This window comes from Mustela lutreola, chromosome 8 (assembly GCF_030435805.1).
Source record: "Mustela lutreola isolate mMusLut2 chromosome 8, mMusLut2.pri, whole genome shotgun sequence".
NCBI lineage: Eukaryota > Metazoa > Chordata > Mammalia > Carnivora > Mustelidae > Mustela > Mustela lutreola.
Genome location: NC_081297.1, coordinates 145232139 through 145257088, shown reverse-complemented (window position 1 = coordinate 145257088; position 24950 = coordinate 145232139). Strand labels below are relative to the sequence as shown.

The window sequence follows — 24950 nt, the reverse complement described above, 5'->3', positions numbered from 1 at the left end:
TGCCTGCCCCAGTAGGGGAGTCGGGTAGCAGATACAGCTCTGGGATAATCCTCTGCCCCATGGTGCACTCAGGGAATCCTGGGCCGCAGCGCTCCCTGGAGGGCAGAGCTCCCCGGTAAGGAAAGATCCAAGGGGGTGGTGGCTGGCCCCTGTGCCCCTCCCCTCCCATCCCAACTCAGGCCCCATCTACAATCTGTGCTTCCCGCTCAGTGTCCTGGCTACATGGCGCCTTCTAGAATATTCTCCACAAAGCAGCCGTGACGTTGTCTGTCCGTTCCAGACCCCGGTCTGCATGATCCGCGCTGTGTGCTGTTCCTCTCTGGCTTACAACCACGCGGTTTCACAGGACTGGCATTTTTGGGTGTTTTGTTTTTTTGTTAATCCGGCCTAAGGAAATGCCAGCCTCTCTCCTGCAACTGTGCTTGACCTCTGGGCTTTGCAGCCCAGGCTCCTTGCTACCCTCAGGGCTCTGCTTCTTGGAGAGACCCCCTTTCTGTCCACATTCATGCCGGTGGCACTGGGCACTTCCTGATTTCTTGGTCACCCATTTGCCTGTCTGTCTCTCCCACTGAGCCAGTGTCCCAGGCATGTGGGTATCAGGACCCTTATGCGCTTGTAAATATCAAGGACCCTTTATGTAGATTACATCTGTTGATATTAAAGCTGAGAAATGTTAAAGATAGGCATTAGTGCATTTGAAAATTACAATAAGCCCATTAAAGAGGAACATAAACGGCATATTTTTATGAAGAACAACTATTTTTCCCCAAACAAAAAACACGTAGAGTGGAATTTTACATTTTGTAAAATCCCTGGTTGGCTCTGGAAACACAAGGTTGTTAAGACATATTACTTACCCCTCAGTGCCTTTGCTCATGGTGTTTTTTTTTTTTAATAGTTTTTCTTTTTTAATAATATCCATAACATAAAATGTACCATGTTAACCATTTTCAAGCATACACTTAAGTGGCACCAGGTGCATTCCCACTGCTGTGTGACTGCCACCTCCGTCCCTCTCAGGACATTCATCCTTCCAAACTGAATTTCTGGCCCCAACTACACACCAGCTCCCCATTTTCCTGCCCCTCCTTTGTTTGTAGTTTTGGCCAAACAATAGGGATGGCTGTCCACTTTTTGGAATAGTGTTCTCTTCCCCCTAGTATATACGAGTACCTACCGTTGGCCTCCCCAACGGCAAGCGTTTTGAACACCTTCCATGTGAGGCCTCGTGTAGGTACACCAGACACAGAGGACACACTCTGCCCTCAGGTAGCTGAGTTCAGCTAGATAGCAACATAGTCAAAAAGAACCATAAGAAATAGAGAACTGGGCCCAGAGTCAGGGAGCCTGGCTGGAGCCTTTCGAGGCTACGGGGGCAGGTCCCTGAATCCTCCGGGTTCACATACCGCGCCCAGGAAAGTGGGTCAGGCATTCAGCAAATAATGCTTCCTTATTTGCCTCACGGAGGTTTTCATCCTCACATCGGATCCTGGGTATAAGCTATGAAATGCTACAAGAATGCAAGTTCTGAAATAAGATGTCTAGTGACCTTCAGAACTCAATTTTTATCTTTTTTTTTTTTTTTAAAGATTTTATTTATTTATTTGACAGAGAGAGATCACAAGTAGACAGAGAGGCAGACAGAGAGAGAGAGAGAGGGAAGCAGGCTCCCCGCTGAGCAGAGAGCCCGATGTGGGCCTCGATCCCAGGACCCTGAGATCATGACCTGAGCCGAAGGCAGCGGCTTAACCCACTGAGCCACCCAGGCGCCCCAATTTTTATCTTTTTGTTGTTGTTGTTAAGACAAAAACTATTTTTTTTTAGGTTTTATTTATTTATTTTACAGACAGATCACAAGTAGGCAGAGAGGCAGGCAGAGAGAGAGAGGAGGAGGAAGCAGGCTCCCTGCTGAGCAGAGAGCCCGATGCGGGACTCAATCCCAGGACTCTGAGATCATGACCTGAGCCGAGGGCAGCGGCTTAACCCACTGAGCCACCCAGGCGCCCCCCCCCCCCATCGCCCTTTTTGACTTCAAACTTCCTTTGCCAAAATTAAGTAGTATGATACCCACATTTCCTCTATAATCTGCATCTAGGATGCCAGCTCCTGCATCAGTGAAGTATTTTGCAGCCAAACCAGAATGGGGAGCTACTCTTCCATAGTACGCAGAAGGAAAAGTTACCTGAATGTCCATTTTTTTTTTTTAAGATTTTATTTATTTATTTGTCAGAGAGAGAGAGAGAGAGAGAGCACAGGCAGGCAGAGAGGCAGGCAGAGGCAGAGGGAGAACCAGGCTCCCTGTGGAGCAAGGAGCCCGATGTGCGACTCAATCCCAGGACACTGGGATCATGACCTGAGCCGAGGGCAGCCGCTTAACCAACTGAGCCACCCAGGTGTCCCATGAATGTCCATTTTTACAAGGGCCTCTTCCACAGGGGGTAGTGTTTAATCATAGGCGAGGTACAAGTCGTGGCCTGCATGGACCCCTTGGTCAGGGTGGTGGCATGCTCTGAGAGCCGGACAAAGCGAAACCCCGTGCTGTCCTCTGCAGGCCCACGAGTCTTGCGGGGGGAGATGGCGGGTGTTGCTTCAGAGCAGGGCATGGCAGAGCAGAACGAGAGAAAAGACAGCAGCAGAGCGAACAAATGGACACCCCCAATTTTTATCTTAAAATAGATGATATTCTTCCTCCCTAATTCGATGTCAGAAATGTACAGTCTTTTTGGTCCCTTGGAGAGGCCGGCATCATCGTAAATGGCATAGGGTGGACAGATAATCCCAGTACAGGACAATCTAAGTGATGCATAAGGTTTTATACTTTTTTTCCTAAAGGTTTTATTTTATTTATTTGTCAGAGAGAGGGAGCAGAAGCAGGGGGGAAACAGGCAGAGAGAGAAGCAGACTCCCCGATGAGCCCCATGTGGGACTCAGTTCCAGGACCCTGGAATCAGGACGGGAGTGGAAAGCAGTCGCTTAAATGAGCCACCCAGGCATCCCCAGGTTTTACTTTTTTTTTTAAGCTTTTGTTTATTTTATTTATTTGAGAGATCACAAGTAGGCAGAGAGGTAGGCAGAGAGGGAGAATCAAGCTCCCCACTGAGCAGAAAGCCTGATGCGGGGCTCCATCCCAGGATCCTGGGATCATGACCCCAGCGGAAGCCAGAGGTTTTAACCCACTGAGCCACCCAGGCACCCCAGGTTTTACACTTTTTAAACTGATAAGAATAGGATCAAGGGGAGAGGTGCCTGGGTGGCTCAGTCCCTTGAGCTCCCGAATCCTGGTTTCCCCTCAGGTCATGACGTCAGGGTGGTGGGATCCAACCCCGTCGCAGGGTCCACGGTCAGCATGGCGACTGCTTGTCCCTCTCCCTCTGCTCCTCCCCCCGCTCCTCCCCCTGCCCTTTGTTCTCCCACTCTCTTGAATAAAAAGATTTTTTAATCCAAAAAAAAAAGGGGGGGGGCGCCTGGGTGGCTTAGTGGGTTAAGCCGCTGCCTTCGGCTCAGGTCATGATCTCAGGGTCCTGGGATCGAGTCCCGCATCGGGCTCTCTGCTTGGCAGGGAGCCTGCTTCCTCCTCTCTCTCTGCCTGCTTCTCTACCTACTTGTGATCTCTGTCAAATAAATAAATAAAATCTTAAAAATAAATAAATAAGGATCTAAGAGGCCCAAGAAAGTGCTGGAAGAATCATCCACTCCATGACAGCTTGAACCAAATCTGTGCGTGATCGCTGGATTTCCCCCAAAGTCCTGATGAACGTGTTTGGGGCCTTCTCTTTCTTTGGGTGAAATTAACATTTCTGCTTGAGCCAGAAACTAATTTTTTCTTTTACTTTTTTCTCTCCCGCACTTTCTCAGGGCTTTGCCACCCATGCCCTATGCCCCCCCCCCCCTTTTCTGTCTCTGCAGGAACCTCTCCCCGGGCGGCTCCTGCACTTCTGCGCTCCGGCACCTTCCCAGCCGCCCTGCTTGTTGCTCATGCGCATCTCCAGCGGCCCCACTCCCCTTGCCTCCTCTCACACGCGGGAGGCTCACCTCTCAGACTGGCTGACCCCAGGCAGCTGGCCGCATCTCTCCCCGCGCCCGAGCCCTACAGCCGTCCATTCCTCCTTCTCCTTCACCGCCGAGCGGAGCTGCCACGAGCTGCCATGGGCTCTGCGTCAAAATAGATGCAGAGTCCGTCTGTCCGTCCGTCTGTCCGTGGGCGTGTGGGTGCGGCCGGACCTGTGGAGCCACCCTCCGGCTCCCCTCTGCACCGGTGCTGTAGCCCCCCCAGAGGTCAGCCTGCTCCTCCCTCGTCCCTCCAGGAAGCCCGCGCTCTTCCGGCGAGTCCCGCTGGAGGGGCCCCAGGCCCCAGGCCCCGTCGGAGCTCATCCGCTGCCCTTGATCTTGTTTGTTGTTCTCCAGCCCCTCGGGCCTCGGGGAACGCGCGCGGCGTGTGCCCTCCTTACCCAGGTCGACCCCGTGAGCAGGAGGGTGTCCTTGCAAGTTATCCACGGGACCGGCTCTGCCATCTCGTTCAAGGCTTTACCTGAAGGTCACCTCCTGGGCCAGGTCCGCTCGGACCACCTGACTCAGAATTGCTCCGACATCTGGGTCCCCCGCATCCCTGTCGAACTTCTCCTTTTTCTTCCCGGTACCACTTTGTCCTCTACCAGACAGCGAGTGGAATTGCTTTTCCCGTCTAGTATTGTTTGTCTCCCTCTGCGGGAACCGGGGCTCTGCAAGGGGAAGGCGCGGCTTGTTTCCCTTCCAGGGCATCCCAAGCACCCGGCACCCAGGAGCCCTTACTCAGCTGAGTGAACAAATGAGTGCGGCTCAGGGCCAGGCACGCGGGCTCTGCCTACCTGCTTGCAGCACTAGCTCCCGACTGGGATCGAACTTGGGGTTTCGGGCAGATTTATTCTGGAATTTCAGCGTGGTTTTGTATTGGGGGTGGGGGTGGGGAATAGGAGGAGGCAAGGGTGTCCAGGACATTTGATCTTGAGGAAAACAGGGACTTTATTATTCCAAATCCATTTCAGGTATGGGAATGAGTGAATCAAAAATTCTAAAACTTTGGGGTGCCTGGGTGGTTCAGCCGCTTAAGGGTCTGACCCTTGCTTTCGGCTCCCGTCATGATCTCAAGGGCATGGATTGAAGCCAGTCTCTGTCTCTGGGCTCAGCATGGAGTCTGCTTGTCCCTCTCCCTCTGCTCCTCCCCTCATGATCTCTGTCTGTCTTTCAAATAAATAAAAAAAATTTTTTTAATTAAAAAAAATAAAAAATATATTTTTTAATTAAAAAAAAATAAATTTAAATAATAAAAAAGAAAAAGCCTTGGATGAGGAGAAGGGAAGAGGGGAGCAGGACGTACCCCTAATGGGAATGAGCTTGTGGACTGTGTGAAGTTTCATGTGTGTGCGTGGGTGTACCCATGCGCATGTTTGTGGGGAATGTTCCAGAGCCCTCCCTAGAGTCTCAGAGGACCTGTCACCCACAGAGCATTAGGAGCCCCAAGTCAGGACAGATCCAGATGTGTCTACTGAGGGCCTCAGACCCCCCGGCCACCGTGATATTGGGGAATGTCACTGCTGTGGCTCTTTCTGCCCCTGGGTCCCCACTTTGAGAGAGTTTAGTAACTTTATTGAAAGCTGTTTCATGCTCATGCAGCAAGGGTGCACACCCAGGATCTGAAGCTGGACTGCCTGGGTTGGGGTCCCAGCCCAGCGGGCCCGGCGGTGGGGCCCTGAGTGAATGCTCTCCCCTCTGGAAACCTCACTTTCTTCATCAAAGACTGGGGATGAGTCATGCAGAGCAAGTGAATCCACGTAGAGATTTAGGCTGTCCTGTGGCACGTGGCCAGTGTGAATATACACATCCGGGCTTTCGTTACTGACAGTGGGATCCTGGGCAAAAACTCCTATAAAAGTTTTTGTGTTTCGGGGTGCTGGGTGGCTCAGTGGGTTAAGCCTCTGCCTTCGGCTCAGGTCATGATCTCAGGGTCCTGGGATCGAGTCCCGCATCGGGCTCTCTGCTCAACAGGGAGCCTGCTTCCCCCTCTCTCCCTGCCTGCCTCCCTGCCTACTTGTGATCTCTCTCTGCCTGTCTCAAATAAATAAATAAAATATTAAAAAAAAAATTTTGTGTTTCAACTGGAAAGGTGATTGGCTATTTCATGATAGCCCTGAGTGTGAAGGGCTAGCTCGGAACACATGGGCCTCAGTTCTGGAAACTTTACACCTAATCTTCTCTGTCCCAGAGAATGGGACTGTGCCAAGTGTCTAACTCCAGGAATTTACACTTCTTTAAGTAGCTGATTTGGAAGGCTTGGTTCCTGGAAGTCTGTTAAAAATTAGATAGAAGAATGTGTAAAATATAAACCTTGATAAGCCTTTTCCAGCTGATTTGGAAATACTTACACTGGTCATATCACGGATGAGAAAATACTTTTGGAACTTCTCTTAAAAAGAAACCTCAGGGACGCCTGGGTGGCTCAGTTGGTTAAGCAGCTGCCTTCGGCTCAGGTCATGATCCCAGCGTCCTGGGATCGAGTCCCACATCGGGCTCCTTGCTCAGCAGGGAACCTGCTTCTCCCTCTGCCTCTGCCTGCCATTCTGTCTGCCTGTGCTCGCTCTCTCCCCCTCTCTTTCTCTGATAAATAAATAAAATCTTAAAAAAAAAAAAAAAACATTATTAAAAAAAAAAAAAAAAAAAAAAGAAACCTCAGAAGGAGTCCAGACTACACAACAAATTACTTTGCTTGTGGCCATATATGCACTTTTTGTTTTTGATCTTAAATAATGCGAGTTGTTTTGGTCAGTGCGCTTCTCCATCCGGCTAGGTCACGATGACTTTCGCATGTTCCCATCCTCTGCTTCCTTCCGAAGGGGCTTACTGTTGTCTGACCACCTGCCTGGGGAGACTTCTGGAAAAGGTTATGGGGGCCACTCAAAACAGCTGTCTCGACAGAGCTGGGGGCATAGATGGGCACCATGCGTGCAGGGGTGGGGGGATGGTGAAGGCGGGGGCAGAGCCTGGGCCGCAGGAGGAGGACCAGACGCTAAACCAAGCTGCCTCAGGCCATCTGTGTGGGGGCAGGGACCCACTGACCTAAGACCAGGCTCCCATGCAGAGAGGGCACCTGAGACAAGCTTCTTTGTCTTAACCATCAACCGCTCGGTGGCTTAGGGCCCCTTGTTTTTGACTATTACTATATTTCTAAATGGTGGCGGTGCATAGAGGATTCTAGAAGGAGGCTGAAGCCGTCTGTTTGATCCTAATAGACCATCCTGGGCCCTTCCTGCCATCCCCATTGAGGGTTTATGACTCCACTTTCAGCGTAATTAATTCCTTTTCTCCTTTATAGCTTTCGACAGGCTGAGAGGGGGATTTTGTGAGTGCTGGTATAGTTTTCTAATACCTACCCGCAGAATTAGACACAGACCAGGAACAGCGGGGAAGGAACTTTCATGTAAGACTTGGTCAGTGGTTGGTACACCCCATTTTCCTATTTTTTTTTTTAAGATTTTTATTTATTTTATTTGACAGACAGAGATCACAAGTAGGCAGAGAGGCAGGCAGAGAGAGAGGGGAGGAAGCAGGCTCCCTGCTGAGCAAAGAGCCCGATGCGGGGCTCGATCCCAGGATCTGGGATCATGACCTGAGCCGAAGGCAGAGGCTTTAACCCACTGAGCCACCCAGGCGCCCCCCATTTTCCTATTAAAGACAGCTCCCCAGGTGCGTTTCTCAGACCGACCGAGCAGGTGTGCACTTCCTAATCCTTGCGGCAAGCTGTGAGCGGGCTGCGAGTCCGTCTCTGAGTAAACCTTTGGTGTCAGTAGAAACACGCGCACGGCTCTACGGGGGTCTCACCTCCTACCCTCCCTCTCTCCTTTGCTTTTAGCAAACTCGGCAAGTCCGCCCCAAGTAGGATATTGCAAGATATCTTAACAGGTGGATGAGCGATAGGAAAGGGGAAATGCTTTACAAGTCTGGCAAGTGTTCTCTTTAATGGCAGTGCAGAAAGCAGATGCCGGTCCCTCCTTCCTCACGAGACCACATGGCCTCATCATAGTAATGTGTGTGTGTTTTCTCGGGTTATTGATTCATTTAGCAAACATGCCTTGAGCCCCACGTGGAGGAGCCTGGGTCCGGTGGAGGAGCCCCATAGCATGAGACTGACCCTAAACAAAAGAGGGAAAGTGATTTTGAACGAGCTTTCTCAAGGAAGGCTTGGGGTTTGGACAGAAAGGCTCAGCGAAAGGTAAGGTCCTAGATTCGGGTGTAAGCTGAACCCGGGACCCTGGGGAGCAGGAAGTTAAGGCCTGGAGAAGTGAAATGATCTACCCAGGGTCTCCTGACTTCCGCCTGAAGGCTTTTCTCTCAGATTATACCCACTGTATTTTATTTTATTTTTTTTCATTTCATTTCATTTCTTTTCAGTGTTCCAGCATTCACTGTTTATGCACCACACCCAGGGCTCCATGCAATCCGTGCCCTCCTGAATGCCCACCACCAGGCTCCCCCATCCCCCCACCTCCCTCCCATCCAAGCCCCTCAGCTTGTTTCTCAGAGTCCACAGTCTCTCATGGTTTGTCTCTCCTCCGATTTTCCCAACTCCCTTTTCTTCTCCATCTCCCCATGTCCTCCGTGTTATTCCTTATGCTCCACAAGTAAGTGAAACCCTATGATAATTGACTCTCTCTGCTTGACTTATTTCACTCAGCATCATCTCCTCCCGTCCCGTCCATGTTGATACAAAAGTTGAGTATTTGCTGCCTCGGGCTGTTTTTGTTTTTCCGTTGTTTAAAGATTTTATTCATTGATTTGAGAGAGAGAACGTGAGCAGGGGGAGGAGAAGAGGGAGAGGGACAGACAGACTCTGGGCAGAGTGTGGAGCCCCATGCAGGGCTGGATCCCATGACCCTGAGATCATGACCTGAGCCGAAATCCAGAGTCCGACGCCTCATCTACTGAGCCCCCCAGGCGCCCCGCCCACTCTATTCTTGATTTTTTTTTTTAATTTGGAGAAGAGGGAAAAATTTTCATACTCTCCCTCTCTTTTTTTAAAAGGTTTTATTTATTTATTTGACAGAGAGAGAGCGAGCATAGCAGGGGGAGCAGCAGGCAGAGGGGAAAGGGAGAAGCAGGCTCACAGAGCAGGGAGCCCGATGCAGGGCTCCATCCCAGGAGCCCATTGTGGGACTCGATCCCAGGACCCTGGGATCATGACCTGAGCCGAAGGCAGAGGCTTTAACCCACTGAGCCACCCAGGTGCCCCAAACTTTATTTTAAATTTTTAAAGATTTCTTCATTTATTTGGGGGAGGGGTAAGGTCAGGGGGAGAGGGAGGGAGAATCTCTAGCAAGCTCCCTGCTGAGCCTAGAGCCGGACATTGGACTCTACCTCACTACCCTAAAACCACGACCTGAATTGAAACCAAGTCTCCAACACTTAACTGACAGCACTGCCCCAGCGTCCCAGAATAAATAAATTTTAAAAACCACAAACATGTTCATTTGGTTGTTTGTAATGCATATTCGTGGACTTAATGATTTCCCCTTAAGGCTGTTTGTTTTTTCTTTTTTCCTTTTTTAAAAAATTTTTATTTACTCATTTGAGAGAGAGAGAGAGAGCACAAGCGGGGAGAGGCAGAGGGAGACGGAGAAGTGGACTCCCCACTGAGCAAGGAGCCCAACACGGGGCTCCATCCCAGGACCCTGAGATCATGACTTGAGCCGAAGGCAGATGCTCAATGGACAGAGCCACCCAGGTGCCCCGCCCTTAAAGGTGTTTGATAAATACTTAGCAACTCATAGGGGGAGCTCAGTCTTGGTAAGAGTCTTGGTGTTAATTCAGGATTGATTTTTGCCTTAGCTAGCTTTTCTGCAAACTTCCGAATGGCACAAATTAAGTGCAGAGTAAAGCATTCTCAGAAAGTCCTATCTGCAAAGAACATTAAGATGGTCAAAGATCACGGTTAAAATGATTTCTCTGTTGTTAGGAACCTTATATTCTGGGGATCAAAGGATACTTTGGTTCCTAAATAGCCAAATATTAATTGGAAAAAAAAAATGCTGATCATTTGGTCACATTCTCCCAGATCTTTTGTTATACTGTTTTATAAGTTAATGAAAGAAAAGCTTTCTTACTTGACTGTCTTATTTGGTGACAAATACTGCACTTTCATTCCTCCAGGGCGATAGAAACCGTATGAAGTTGAAATGACTTACTTCGGTCCTCGACTGTATTTATAGCATGCGTCAAAACATCATTTCTTTCACTTCTGAGAGTTAGGTACCGGCCTTATCAATTTGCCTTCACAGACCCTTTCGTTATGGTATGCACCAATAGTCTAAAATAAGGTTGGAAAGGCATCGCTTACAGTGGTTACGGTCTGGGGCCCCTGGCTGGTGCAGTGTGTTAAGCATCAGACTCTCCTTTGGTCATGATCCCAGATGGTGAGTTGGAGCCCAGCACCCGCCCCCCTCCCTCCTCCCTGCTCAAGGTGAGTCTGCTTGGGATTCTCTCCCCGCCCTTCCAGCTTGCACATGCGTGGTGCGCGTGCACGTGCGTGCACGCTCTCTCTCCAATAAATAGGTAAATCTTTAGGGAAAAAATGGTTACATTTTTATACACACTTTGTTTGATTCAGACTTTTCACCCATTCAGCCCGGCCCTTTCCCCAAGTGCGCCAAATTGCCACATCATCGGACACCGCTGTCATCAGCGTTTCGTACCAGTGTTAATTCCTGACCTAGCTGGTTCGCAGATCAGTGATCAGAATGGCCTTGCTGGTTTAGCAGTACATTTAAAGCAAATTATTTGAAGCTTTCCGTTTCTAAAGTTCCTGCTGGCGGAATCTTTGCTGACTTTCCCCCTCCCCACCAAGAGGAATTTATAAAGCATGAGAAAGGGACACGTTGCCTTGGGAACTGCACGCTGGAGACAGCCTAGGGATCCCTCCGTCAAGCATGAGTCGGAAGGTCCCTGCTGCGTCAGGCCCTCTGCTGTGCGTCAAAGGGACACAGAGCCTTCAGGACCTGTCCAGTGGGGAAGAAAGGGAGGGAAATACAGTGTTCTAGGGATTCTGTAATTGTGTCTGTCTTCTGTGGAGCGCAGGTTCAGTGGGCATAAGCAGAGGTGCCTTCAAAGCAGAAAGGGACAGGAGCCACTGCAGAGGACAACTGGGTTTTGTGGGCGCCCAACCAGGCAACCACTGGGAGCCTGCGTTCCGCTGGCCTCTGCGACCTCGGGTGCTGGGGACCTCGGACCTCGGACCTGGAATCTTGGGGTGGGAGTGCACACAGCACCCAAGGCAGGTCAGGAGCCCATTTCCGTTCTAGAGGCTGGGAAGTTCAAGATCAAGGCGCTGGCAGATTTGGCATGGGGGAAGGGCTCTTTCCCTGGTTTTCAGACGGCTGTGTTCTTGCTGCCTTCTCAACAGACCTCACGTCTTTTCTCATAAGGGCACAAATCTCCTCATGGGCTTCCAGCCCCTTTCCTGTCTTCATCTAAACCTAGACTCTTCCCAGAGGCCCCACCTCCTAAGACCATCACATTGGGGGTTAGGCTGTCAACCACATGGACTGGGGTGGGGGGACATTGGGTCCATAACAGCCAGGAACCACCAGAAGCTAGAAGAAGCAAGGAAGGACCCTCCCCCAGAGACGTCAGAGGGAGCGTGGCCATCGTGCTCCCTTGATTTTGAACTCTGGCCTCCAAAACTGTGAGAGAAGGAGCGTCTCTTGTTTTCGGCCTCCCAGTTTGTGGCCATCGGCCCAGCGGCGCCGCTGGAGGAAGCGGACACGGTGAGAGGAATCTTCAGAGCAAGCTGGGGGAGCCCACGTCTGTGTCTCACTGATGCCCACTGCTGGGCACTGCAGGGAGCCCCGTTCTCTTTCCTCTTCCACAGACTCTGGGGCGCCACCTAAGGGCAGCCTCCCCACATGGAAGGGGACCCCTTCCCAGGACCTCACCTGCTTTCTGGACGCAAGCTCCCAAACTCCAGTGACAGGAAAGGCAGCACCACGCCCGGGGGCGCCTGGGTGGCTCGGGGGGTTGGGCCTCTGCCTTCGGCTCGGGTCATGATCCCGGGGTCCTGGGATCGAGCCCCGCGTTGGGCTCTCTGCTCGGCGGGGAGCCTGCTTCCTCCTCTCTCTCTCTGCCTGCCTCTCAATAAAAAATCTTTAAAGTCGACGCCCGATGGGGGTGCCCGGGGGGCTCAGTCGGTTAAGGGTTGGACTCTTGCTTTCGGCTCAGGTCATGATCCCCGTGGGGTGGGCCCCATCCCTGCGTTGGCTCCGCGCTCTCGGTAGGAAGCCTGCTTGAGAATCTCTCTCTCCCCCTACTCGCTCGTTCTCTCCAATAAATAAATCTTTAAAATAAATAAATAAGGTCAATGCCTGATAGAAACCTCCTCATGCCGAATGAGTGAGCATTACAGGCCATGGGAACAGGGCTATGGCCATTTTCTCAAGAGCCTCCTGCTGCCCCGTGCTTCGGTGTGATCCAATAAAAGTCCCCAACATCAACCCTGATCTGTTGGCTTCCCTGCATCCCAGTAGTCTGAAAATAAACCGACCCCTTCTCTTAGAAGGGCACATCTGTCCATTTAGCCAGTGTAAAAGGTGGCCTCCTCAACGAATAGCAGTTTATCTGCTTTACGCAGTCAGATCACAAACAGCTGCGTACAAACCCACAAGAATCCCACATTCTGAAATGCAGCTGCTGGAGTCCCAAGACCCCAGTCCAGGAATCGTACGTGACTTAGATGGGGAGAGAGAGCCAAGTGTCTGCACCATCCAGTTCCTGCCTTTCTCCCCAGCCTCAGCCGGGACTGTTGTCCCCTTTAGTCAAAATACTGTAACCACCCTGGGAGACCTTCTGCCTCTTGATACGCCAAATTCTCCCTGCCCCTGGGTCTTTGCACATGCTATTCCCTCTGTCTGAAAAGCTCTTCTGGCTTTTCACATGGATGGCTCCTTCTTGTCCTTCATACCTTGCCTTCGAGGTCAACTCCTCAGAGAAGCCCTCCCTGACCACTGTATCCAAAGTAGCTTACTGGGGCGCCTGGGTGGCTCAGTGGGTTAAAGCCTTTGCCTTCTGCTCGGGTCATGATCCCAGGGTCCTGGGATCGAGCCCCGCATAGGGCTCTCTGCTCCGCAGGGAGCCTGCTTCCTCCCCTCTCTGCCTGCCTCTCTGCCTACTTGTGATCTCTCTCTGTCAAACAGATAAATAAAATCTTAAAAAAAAAAAAAACAATGACAACAAAAACCAAAAACCAAAGTAGCTTCCCCACTGCGGTTGGCAGAGTAATGCCCCTTTCCAAAGATGTCCAGATCCTAATCCTTGGAACCTGGCACTACTTTATGTTCCATACAAGGGGGAATTAAGTTTGCGATGGAATAAAGTTTGTTAATTAATGGACTTTCAGATAATGAGATGACTCTGGGTTTTCTCGATGGGCCCGGCATCATCACAAGGGTCCTCACGTGGGGATGAGAAGAGCTGAAGATTCAGAACCAGAGAGACGGTGTCCTGTGGGAGATTTGCAGACTTTGACCAGGGAGGCAGGGGCCATGAGCCAAGGAATGGGGACGGCCTCTCCAAGCTCGAGAAGGCGGGGATACCTGTTTCCCTCCTCCAGAGCCTCCAGAAAGGAATGCATTTCTGCCAACACCTTCGTTTTAGCTCAGTGAGGCCCAGTTTGGACTTCTGACCCACAGAACTCTCAGGTAATAAATTCATATTGTTCTAAGCCATTGTGCTTGTAGTACTTCGTTACACCAGCCCAGGGAAAGTAATACAGATTGTAATTTCTCTGCCAACCCCTCAGAGAAACCGTCCCTGACCGTCTTACCTAAAGCAGCACCCCACACTCAGCCGGTTCCTCTCTCGGGCCCCCCGCTGCAGGCTAAGCACTGTTTTAGTACTGGGGATCCAGCATCAGACCTGGAGGATGTCCGCTCTCACAGAGCCTGCGTGCTGGGAAGTGGGGGGCCCATAGTCAACATGGGAGAGAAGTGAGGGGGGAGCTGTGCCACAGGAACGGCACGGTCACAGATGTGTCCCTGAAGGTGACGTGCGGGCAGAGACCCCAGGCAGGGGAGGGAAGGCAGCGGCTATCTGAGGAGAGAGCAGGCCAGGCAGAGGAGAGAAAACAGCAACTGCAGAGGCCAGCACGGCCATCTAATTCCTCATCCCAGCCAGGGCCCCCGAGAGGGAAAGTGGCGCCATCAATAATCGTGCCAGCCAGTGGCCACATTCCTGGACACAGGTCACCTCGCAACAGCAGGGTCCCTGGGCTGGGAGGCATGGGCAGGCTGGACCACAAGGAAGGGAGGAGGGAGGAGAATGAGGTCTGAGAGGCTGGGGGCGTGTCTGGGAGGACCTTGCGGGTGACCTTGAGAATGTTGGCGGTCGCTCTGGGGGAGCTGGGAGACTGTGCAAAGATTTTGAGCAGAATCATGTGATGGGGCTTATGCTGTCAAAGGATTATCCTCGGGGTGCCTGGGTGGCTCAGTGGGTTAAGCATCTGCCTTCAGCTCAGGTTATGATCTCAGGGTCCTGAGATCGAGCCCCGCGTCAGGCTCCTTGCTTCCAGACTGCAATTTGCTGATTTGCTTATGTGCTTTGTCATCTGCCTCTCTGTAGCTGGAAGGTCCTCAGGGTGGGAACCCTGTGTGTCTTCACGGCCCCAGCCCGTGATACCCGGCCCGGAGCGGGCATCTGAGTGAAAGAACGGGTGGAAACCAACTGGTCTCTTCACTGTCAACGTGCCGGTAAGAAATCTGAAACGAAATGCATTGAACAACGGGTTTGCCCAAAGTCATTATTGACTCAGGGTCCAGCGGTCCCCTGATGCTATCTCTGTGACCCCCGCCTGGGGCCTCTTTGCTCCACCTCCTGGACCCCTTCTGTTGCCTTTGTTTGGTGCCTCAGTGAAGTAATGGCCTTGGGAGCACCCAGGTTCAGAGGCAGAGGCACGAAGGATGGAGAGTTGCTCCCAGAGAAGAGTTCTAAGAGCCCCTGGCGGGAGAAAGGGCACCAGCCTCAGGAGCATCGCCTTGGCTGCCTCCGTCCGGATGGGCAGGAGACCGAGGACCGGTCTTCCAAAGTTACCTCCTTCATCCCCACCACCCGAGGGCAGTCTGGCTGGGTTATTTGTCCCAGTCACTTAGGAGGAAAGAAAGCATGAGGTTTTTTGAACTGTATCAACAAGCTCCTTTTCCTCCCTCCTTAATTCTCTGTCCTTCCACCAGGACTCCTTCAGGCGCCTGCCTGCTGAGACCCTGCGTGGAGCCCAGGCAGGGAGGGCGGGAAGTCGGGAGCTGCCCGCAGGGTCGGGAAGAGTCGCCATCCTTTTGCTGCCAGCCCCAGGTCCAGTATGATCTCCAGGCTGTCGCCAAATACAAGCTTGGCTCTGTGTGGGAGGCGGCTACCCTTTAGTGATGCGTATTTCCAGGGAATTTGCGCCAAGACATTGTTCGTTGTTCGAGGTCTGATGGAATCAAGCAGATACCTGCTTCTCTTCAAAAGGTCACCTTTTCAACCTGCTGAGTGGACGGATTTACACTTTAGAGAGAAGGGATGGACTTAGCTGACCAGTTCTTACATAATCAGCCTGAGAGTCTGAATATAAAAATGACCAACGCCAAAGCAAATGTAAAGATAGAACTTTGACCCACAGCTGCCTGCCTAGGACATCAGCACCGCCCCGCCCCTCCCCTACAGTAAACAGTAAACAACCCGGGAGGCCAGGCAGCTGTAAATCAGACTTGCAGGAAGCCTCAGTGGGGTTCCTTGCTCCCGTGAGGATCTACGAAGCTAAAGGGCTTCCGTGACAATGGACCCAGAATGACCAGCTCGTGATTAAGAACTGACAGTGATTAGGAACTGACAGTGATTAGGAACTGACAGTGATTAGGAACTGACAGCTTCCCTAATTTCTGTCCCCTCTTCCAATTTAGGACTAGCCAGAGAAAACCAAGTAGGTCCCCCTGAACAATCACATAGGACAGCCCCTTGCAGTCAGCCCCCTGCAGCTTCCCGGGGCCAACAGCTTCCAATCAGGGCACCCCCCCCCCCCGAAGTCTTCCCTTCTTCCAGTGCAAGCCTTCCCCACCCTGACTGCCTTGAATCTTGGCCCAAATGCAAGTGACCCTGGCCCCTCTCCTTGGCTCTAGCATATTCGCAAGGAACGGCCTTTGCTTTTCTCTGTTGGTGGGTCTTTATTTCCACATCGAACCTAGAAGACTGGTGAGGTTTAAGTACGTGTGCCCATGTGCATGGGAGGCACTGAATTCAATGTTATTTTAAAAATCAGGGCGCTTGGGTGGCTCAGTTGGTTGAGTGTCTGCCTTCAGCTCAAGGGGTGATCCCAGGGTCCTGGGATCAAGTCCCACATCCTAGCTCAGTGGGGAGCCTGCTTCTCCCTCTCCCACTCCCCCTGCTTATGTTCCCTCTCTCACTGTATCTCTCTCTGTTAAATAAATAAACAAATCTTAAATACATACAAACATACATACCACTTTCATTTTGCAGCTGACCGAATTTTAAATCCCGGATTCTTTGGCAAAGATCTCAGGAAAAGTTGTGTCTGAGCAAAGGCAGGCACTTTCCCAGAAAGAGCTATACTCCCAAAGGGCACGGTTGAAACTTTGCAGCGTGATCTTCAAAGCGTGGCCTCTGCTTTTGTTCGCACACATGTGGCCCAGAAGGAGGGGCAGCGCCTGCTTCCAGGGGTGAGCCGAGGGCTGACCGCGGCCCCCCACTGCAGGCTTCAAGCTGGGGAGGCCACAGGTCTTTATCTGTTCCTAGAAAGCTCTGTGACAGTGACAAACTGTGCAAGGCTCCTAACGAAACCCCAGAGGCTCCTGGTGCCACATGGGAGAAACGCAGAGAGGGGTCTGGGGTCTGATGGGGAAGGCGAAGTCTCTGAGACGTGGTAGTTGCTGGGAGGGAGGGGGGAGGGGGCGGGTAGTCAACCTCCAAAATGGAATCTGGGCACCCGTGACCGGAAGAAATAAAGACAGCCTTCCAATAAATCAGCTGTGGCCAAGTACGTAAGATTTTTATTAAAAATTTAAAATCTCACCGTGGCCTTTAAGCCAACCAGATTTAGAGTTATGACTTCCTGCACGAGGCCTTGTTAACCTAGAGTTGGGGGTCCGGCTATGTAGGCATTGGAGACCCGGCCGCTCCCTGGCCTGGGAATCCTGAGGGCCTGGGACCCTGGTGAGTGATCCGATCCCGGCTTTCCGGAGGGGGGGGGTCCGCACCCCCAGCCATCGGACGCCGTCCCCACCCCACTGTGGTCCCACCCTGTGTTCCTGGGTCCCAGACGCCCTCCCTGCTCTTCTCCATCCCAGGGAGGCTGCCCAACCTCACCAAAGCTCTCCGAGCTGAAGGCTCTGTCATTGTCACATTAGTGACTCCGCGTTTCCCTTCGGCTGGGCAAATTTTTTCAGGCAGGTGAAGCTCCAAGTTCAGCCCCTGCGCTCAGGTTTCCAGCACGGGCGCCACTTCAGGCGTCTGTCAACTCCTGTGTTTTATCATTAAGACTGCCATTTTCCCGGCTGGGGTTCAAGTCCTAACTCCCCATCCCCCGCTTACTCACGCACGCCCTCCATGTGCAGAGGGGCAGGGCTAAGCTCGTACTTCTTTGGGGTGATGAGAGATTTAAATGAGTCCGTGTACAGTGGGGCGCCCAGCACCGAGCAGGCCCGCAGGCATCTTTGCTGTGAGTACACCAGTCTGTTCGTGCTGGGGAGGACAGAGGCGCGCAGTGGTGGAAAGTTCTCTTGGACTTTGAGGGCTGCAGACAGAGCCTAATGTGGCCCTCCCAGGTCAAAGAGAAGCAAGATGGCAACAATTATGCAGTAGCTGAGAAAACTGTGCCTGAGAATCAGTGAGATGCCCCTGGACAGCCTTGGTGGAACTTGGAGATGTCTCGAGTGGTGGCAGAGTCCAGCCTTGGGTTTTCTTTTTTTTTTTTTTCATTTTTTTTTAAAGATTTTATTTATTTATTTAATAGAAAGAGAGATCACAAGTAGGCAGAGAGGCAGGCAGAGAGAGAGGGGGGAAGCAGGCACCCCGCTGAGCAGAGAGCCCACTGCGGGGCTCGATCCCAGGACCCTGAGACTGTGACCTGAGCCAAAGGCAGAGGCTTAACCCACTGAGCCACCCAGGCAACTACCGGCCTTGGGTTTTCTGAAACTGTGGCCCCACTTTGATGGTGGCCCCACTGGACAGCAGGGCAATGCCTTTAGGGTTCCGGCCATCAAGGAGGCCTTCGAGGGATGCGCCAGCCCCGCCGAAGGCCCAGCTGCCCTCCTTCCTGGCAGAGCCTCCTTGATGCCAGCGCTGGCTGCGCGGTTTGGGGGGCCCCCGTGTACAATGGAAAAACGGGCCTCTTGTTCAGAAAGGAGGAAAAAGTGCCATTACAGACATTCACAAAGCTTTTCTCTACCTTCTAGAGCCTGACTGGACACTTTTGGTTTGTTACTTAATGCTGTGTCCCCTTGGGCCTGAGGATACTCAGAGGACAAGTATGGACTGTCAGATCCCCCTCTTGCCATAGTGGGGACCACGGTGCCCTGGCTGGGGGCCGGAAGTCAATCTCTCCTTCCCGTGGGCCTGCCGCCCCAGCCCACAGTGGATGGGGAACCCCAAGGGAATGCAACTTGGTGCCTGGATAGGGGGGTAGGCAAAGGGACGCCCCCACCGAGTCAAGCACACCATGGCTTAGGCAGCCCAGGGCAAAGACAGTTGCCACTGTGTCCCCCCTTAGACCTCTGCTGGGAACAGAGGGTTATAGCAACATACTAGCCTCCCCTACATCCCCCTGCCATCAGCATGACTGAGTCACCAGCCTGGGCTGAGGGCAGAGCAGGCTGGGGTGGGGAGGGGGAGGTCAGGGGGCAGGTAGCTGAGAACCTTCTAGTCCAGAGGCGGGGACTGCCTACGGCCCACACTTCCATTGTCCCGTCGGACTTCACTTATAAAACACAGACTCGTAGGTGAAATTGTTAAGAATTTCAAGATAGTGACCTTGGAGCATGAAACTAGATACAGGCCCTTCTGAGTTGACCTGGCTGCCCTGGGTATGTGCCCATGAAGCTGACCCTGACACCCAGCCCCTCGGGCTCCTTCGCCCTCTGTGCACCCCTCCGTCATGGGCTACAAGTCTTTATGCTGTGAGCAGAGCTGCACAGAAATGGAACTGAAAATGGCCTACTGATTCCATCTTACTCCCAAGTCCCCACTCTCATGAGGACCAGAAAAAGAAAAAAAAAATTAAAACACCGTGAACTTGCTAATAAAAGCTAACTGTCTTTTCAGGCTTCAAAAACTCGCACTTTAATGCAAATGCATCAAGATAGTAGTTCAAGTACATTCAAGGTTCAGGTTCCCTGTCAGGGCAGCTTCTCCTGCTTCTTCCCCAGAATTGGTCCAGGCTCCTGGCTCCTGCCTCTGAGGCATGGGGCTGAGGTAGTTCCTGGTGGCCTGTCCTGGGGCTCACTGAGCAGGCTGTCCGGCCAGGGTCTCAGGTTCCCACCCGTGTGCTTTGAAACCATAGCTTGGGCATTTCTCGGTTCTGGTCCCATGTACATGCTGGGCCTTCCCACCAGTGTTCTGACCGGGACGAAGGAGCTGGGGCCTCCTCTCAGATCTTCTGTCTCTTCCTACCTCCTGGGAACTTCCCCAAATCATATACATCCTCTGGTCCTGCACCCTGCTTATGTCCATGTCCACTAGACTCAATTATCACTTCTTAAATCGATGCCTTTAGAATTTAGAAAGTCTCTTTCTTCTCTGAAACAAGCTCAGTTTCGAGGCTGTTGTCTCATGGACTCAGAGTTGGTCTTAATACTCAAAAGGCAAAAAAGGTCATTTTTTTTTTCACTTGCTACATTATTCTTATGGAAATCACATCCTCCTGAGGCAAACAGCTCCCTCTGGCTGAATAAGAGAAGGAAAAAGTATCAATATATTAAAAAATATATTCCCCTTTTACCTCTAGCACAGCATTTACCATGAATGAATATTGTTTTCTTATCTGTCTGTACAATAGAGTGTAATTACATAAGGCAGGGGACAAATATCACTCATTTTCTGTATCAAGTGTCTAAATATTGTACCTGGCACTTTATAGGCTCGTAGAAATGGATAGATGGACGGATAAATGGATGGACGGATGGACGGATGGATGGTTGGTTGGTTGGGTGGCTGGCTGGCTGTATAGATGGATGGGTAGATAGATTAAAAAACTTTAAAACATATGCCTAGCAAATATCTACTTATATCTCATTGGCCAACATCATGTCGTGCACCACCAAGAGATGCAGGGGAGCCTAGGAATATAGTATTGTAGATGTGGTCATTTTCAGTGGAGCATATTATCATCTCCTGAACAAAATTACGGTTCTCTTGGTAAGGAAGAGGGGTACAGTGACTAAGGGGCATGCTACTGGCAGGAACAGTTAGAGGATTTGCATTTCAGCCAAACCTTGAAGGAGACGTATGAGGAAAAGGGTGGTTTTTTTTTTTTAATCTTTTTTTTTTTTTTTAAGATTTTATTTATTTATTTGACAGACAGAGATCACAAGTAGGCAGAGAGGCAGGCAGAGAGAGAGGAGGAAGCAGGCTCCCCGCTGAGCAGAGAGCCCGATGCGGGACTCGATCCCAGGACCCTGAGATCATGACGTGAGCCGAAGGCAGCGGCTTAACCCACTGAGCCACCCAGGCTCCCGGAAAAGGGTGTTTTAAGCGGAGGAAACAGCCTGGCCAAAGGTAGGGAGGCCAGAGAGAACAGGGCAGGTGCAGGGAATGGCTCGCAGTAAGTCCTCTGTAAGTGTTAGTCCATCGCTGCTACTACGGGCAAGGGATTTGTGTTTTAGCCTAAACTAAATAAATACTGTCCTGTAGAATGAGGTGTGAAAGACGAACTGTGCGTGCGAGCTCTCCCCTTATTTTTGAACCTCGGCTCTAGCTGTGTTGCGTTCTTTTTGCTCCTTCTGGACATGCCTCGTGGGTTCTCCTTTCTGTCCGTCTTGCCCGAGATCGGCCTGGTTGGCCTGTCTTCTCCAAGATCCAGCTGTGTTTCCTCCCTTCTACTTTTCTTTCTTTCTTTTTAAGATTTCATTTATTTATTTGACACAGCGAGAGAGGGAGCACAAGCAGGGGAAGTGGGAGAGGCAGAAGCAGGCTTCCCGCTCAGCAGGGAGCCCGATGCAGGGCTCCCTCCCAGGATCCTAGGACTCTGGGATCATGACCGGAGCCAAAGGCAGATGCTTAACCGACTGAGCCATTCAAACACCCTCCAAAGCTTTACGATTTAATTCTAATTTTATTTTATATGACCAACTCTCAGTTCTTTGTATGGGTTGAAAGTGGCTTTGTGACCTACAACGCGTGTGATTTTTATAAAAGTCCCATGTGTGCTTTGCAAGGTCTGTTCTCTAATTTCTGGATAGAGGTGTTGATTATTGTCTGTTACTCTTCAGGAGGAGATCTTGAATGTTGCTTGCCTGATCTATCAGTCACTGAGGGCTGTGTCTGGTGTATATTACGATACTCTACTGTGATGGCACCTGTGGCAGCTGTGGACGGGTGCAACTCAGAGTCCCCATTAGAGGAACCAGCTGTGGGGAGTATATAGTCCCCTCGAGCTTCCAACCGGGACACCTTCAGACCTGTTGTGACACTCACACCCAAACCACCTTCCCACCTCCTGCATCCCTGAGCTGCTCCGGGGGAGAGGGGTTGCTAATCTCCACATAGCCAAGCAGGACCATTTCTGCCTCAGTCTTTGCTTGGGGACAGCCCACCTGGCTGGCCAGAGCTTCCTCTCAGTCATACTGCAGTGTGAGGCTTCCTCCTTCTCTCTCAGGTGTCACACCTGCCCGAGTGGGCTGAGGCTCTCCGACCTGCTGCCGTACCTTTTCCCCATGGTCCCTCATGGACGCTTCCCCCAATAAATCTCTTGTGTATCTCACTCCATCCGGGCATGTTTCTTGGACGATCCAAACCAGCACAATGGGTTTGTCAACTTCTGCGTGTAATTCGGACCACCCTTGACACGTTGTTGGGTCCCTAAGAGTTCAGACCTCTTATGTTTTCTTCATGTTCCTTTTTACCAAAGGTAACAATCCTGTTTATTCCTAACAGTACATTTTATCATTTTATTAAGAGGGTCTGTAGCCCTAAACAATATGTAGTATTGTTTTATATTTTTAAGCTTTACCTAAAAGTTATGATTCTGAAGTATGCTTCTGCAAGTTATGGTTTTAAGAAATATCCAAGGAGATACATTAGCTGAAGGTTCTTATTTTTATTTTTTATTAAGATATAATGTATTATTTGCCCCAGGGGTACAGGTCTGTGAATTGTCAGGCTTACACACTTCACAGCACTCACCATAGCACATACCCTCCCCAATGTCCAAAACCCAGCCACCCTCTCCCTTACCCCCATGGCCCCCAGAAACCTCAGTTTATTTTATGAGATTAAGAGTCTCTTATGGTTTGTCTCCCTCCTGATCCCATCTTGTTTCATTTTTTCCTTCCCTACCCTCTACGACCCCCACCCCACCCTGCCTCTCAAATTCCTCATATCAGAGAGATCATATGATAATTGTCTTTCTCTGATTGACTTATTTTGCTCAGCATAATACCCCCCAGTTCCATCCACGTCATTGCAAATGGCAAGATTTTGTTTCTTTTGATGGCTGCATAGTATTCCGTTGTGTATATATACCACCTCCTCTTTATCCATTTACCTGTTGATGGACATCTAGGTTCTTTCCATAGTTTGGCTATTGTGGACATTGCTGCTATAAACATTGGGGTGCATGTGCCCCTTCGGATCACTACATTTGTATCTTTAGGATAAATACCCAGTAGTGTGATTACTGGGTCATAGGGTAGCTCTATTTTCAACTTTTTGAGAAACCTCCATACTGTTTTCCAGATGGCTGCACCAGCTTGCGTTCCCACCAACAGTGTAGGAGGGCTCCCCTTTCTCCGCATCAACAGAAACATCTGTCGTTTCCTGACTTGTTAATTTTAGCCATTCTGACTGGTGTGAGGTGGTGTCTCACTGTGGTTCTGATTTGTATTTCCCTGATGCCCATGGGTCTTTTGGCCATCTGGATGTCTTCTTTGCAGAATTGTCTGCTCATGTCTTCTGCCCATTTCTTGCTTGGATTATTTGTTCTTTGGGTGTTGAGTTTGATAAGTTCTTTATAGATTTTGGATACCAGCCCTTTATCTGATATGTCATTTAGCTGCAGGTTATTTTTACTGCTCTATAGTCGTGGGTTATATGAATAAAATGCAATCAGTGGATCTTCTCTGCCACTGAAGGGCATTTAGCTCATCCCCATCTTTTCTCGATTACACATAGTGCTGCTGTGAACATTCTCACATGTGGCATAGTGCTCCTGTGTACGTTTCCTTAGGATACTTGCCTAGAAGTAAAACAGGAGGGTCCTAGAGTGTCACTACATGATGTCAAACTGCTCTCTAACTGGCTGGTCTCTCCTCTGTGTCTTTTAATCTCTCTGGAAGGTTCTCATCTATTTATCCCTCTACTTTGCATTCTGGATATTTTTTTACACCTTCTAGTTCATCATTTCTCTCTTCATCCGTGTACCCTGCCATCAGACCTGTCTGTCCTGACGTTTACATCTATGTCTATGGTGCCTTTCTAGAAGTTCTGTCTGGAGACCTGTTTGTTTTTTGATCTTCCATATGGACATGTTCAAATGTATGTGAAATTAGAGACAATAGGACAAAAGGCCCCAAGACACTTCTTCTTCTTCACCCTCACCAAATATCCACCCACGGCCATTCCTATTGCACACATACTGCTCCCCAACTCTCAGACACCACGTCATTCCTAATGTAAATGTTGTCCAGATCTGTTTGTTCTCACCTCCGTGATGTGTTGTTGTCTCCTTAAGCGTCTGACTCTTTCATCTCGGCCTTCTATCACGAGAAACATTCTGCATGTATGCTCTCCTGTGCAGGCTCTTCTGTCCTCTCGGTCTGAGCACGCCATCCTCATGTTTGCGGCACCTGCTGCCATGTCCAAGATGACCTCTTTCTTCACACATCCTGGGATTCGACATTGTGAGCTCATCTTTGGAGGAGCGTGTTTCTTCTGGGGGATTTGGAGACTGCCACCTGAATTGAAAGAGTGTCTCTCTACAGCCATTTTGCATCTGCTTTACCAGGTGGTCTGGGATTATCACCAGCTCGGGATCAATTTTTTTCTCTTGATGTATGAATCCCAGACCATGCATGCAATATAAATTTAGACTTCCAACCCACTCAGAGCTCAGACAGGCAGTTTTCAGTTTCCAGAGGACGCTTTTTGAAGACCCTCACTACTCTTGCCCATGCTGTGGCAGACAAGCTTCCTTGTGTTGGTGATGGGGTTTTCCTAGCCTGGCCTTTCCCTGGGTGATCAGCCATTGGAGGGTCTCTAAGGAGCCTGGCTTCCCAAAGAGTCACAGTTTCAAGTTTCTATGTGCTGTCAGCTGGCGATCTTACTTTCAATCTCTACGTTCATCTCGATGTGGCCAAAGCCGAGGGCCCTGGGTTATCAGCTCTGACATCCTCCCGCCCCTCTCTGGCCTCCCTCCTGGATTCAGCTGTGGGTCAAATCACACCCCACACACTTACAATCTGTGTGTGTGGTTATACCTTATCACACATTTCTGTTTCGGTAGGGAGAGGTTTTTTTTTTTGTTTTTTTTTTTACATGATCCTAGGCAAGATTTTCTCAGAACTGAGTTCCCTTTATTGTGAAAACTAGTTTCATTTCCTTTTTTTGTTTGTTTCTTTTTTTTTTTTTTTAAGGATTTTATTTATTTATTTGACAGACAGAGATCACAAGTTGGCAGAGAGGCAAGTAGAGAGAGAGGAGGGGGGAAACAGGCTCCCCGCCGAGCAGAGAGCCCG

General features: G+C 50.6%; 1 long non-coding RNA gene across 9 annotated transcripts in view; it reads left to right on the top strand.

The window, feature by feature from the left end:
• LOC131839568 (uncharacterized) overlaps positions 1-24950 on the top strand; it is a 66421-nt gene that overhangs the window by 29341 nt on the left and 12130 nt on the right. For 3 of the 9 annotated variants that reach the window (XR_009356991.1, XR_009356990.1, XR_009356988.1), the window contains 4 exons: positions 11101-11789; positions 13415-13715; positions 14635-14762; positions 15243-19306. This is a non-coding gene — a long non-coding RNA (uncharacterized LOC131839568). Of the gene's footprint in view, positions 1-10176; positions 11790-13414; positions 13716-14634; positions 14763-15242; positions 19307-24950 lie in introns of those variants that run through there. The other 6 variants (XR_009356987.1, XR_009356985.1, XR_009356984.1 and 3 more) reach the window with 4 other exon arrangements.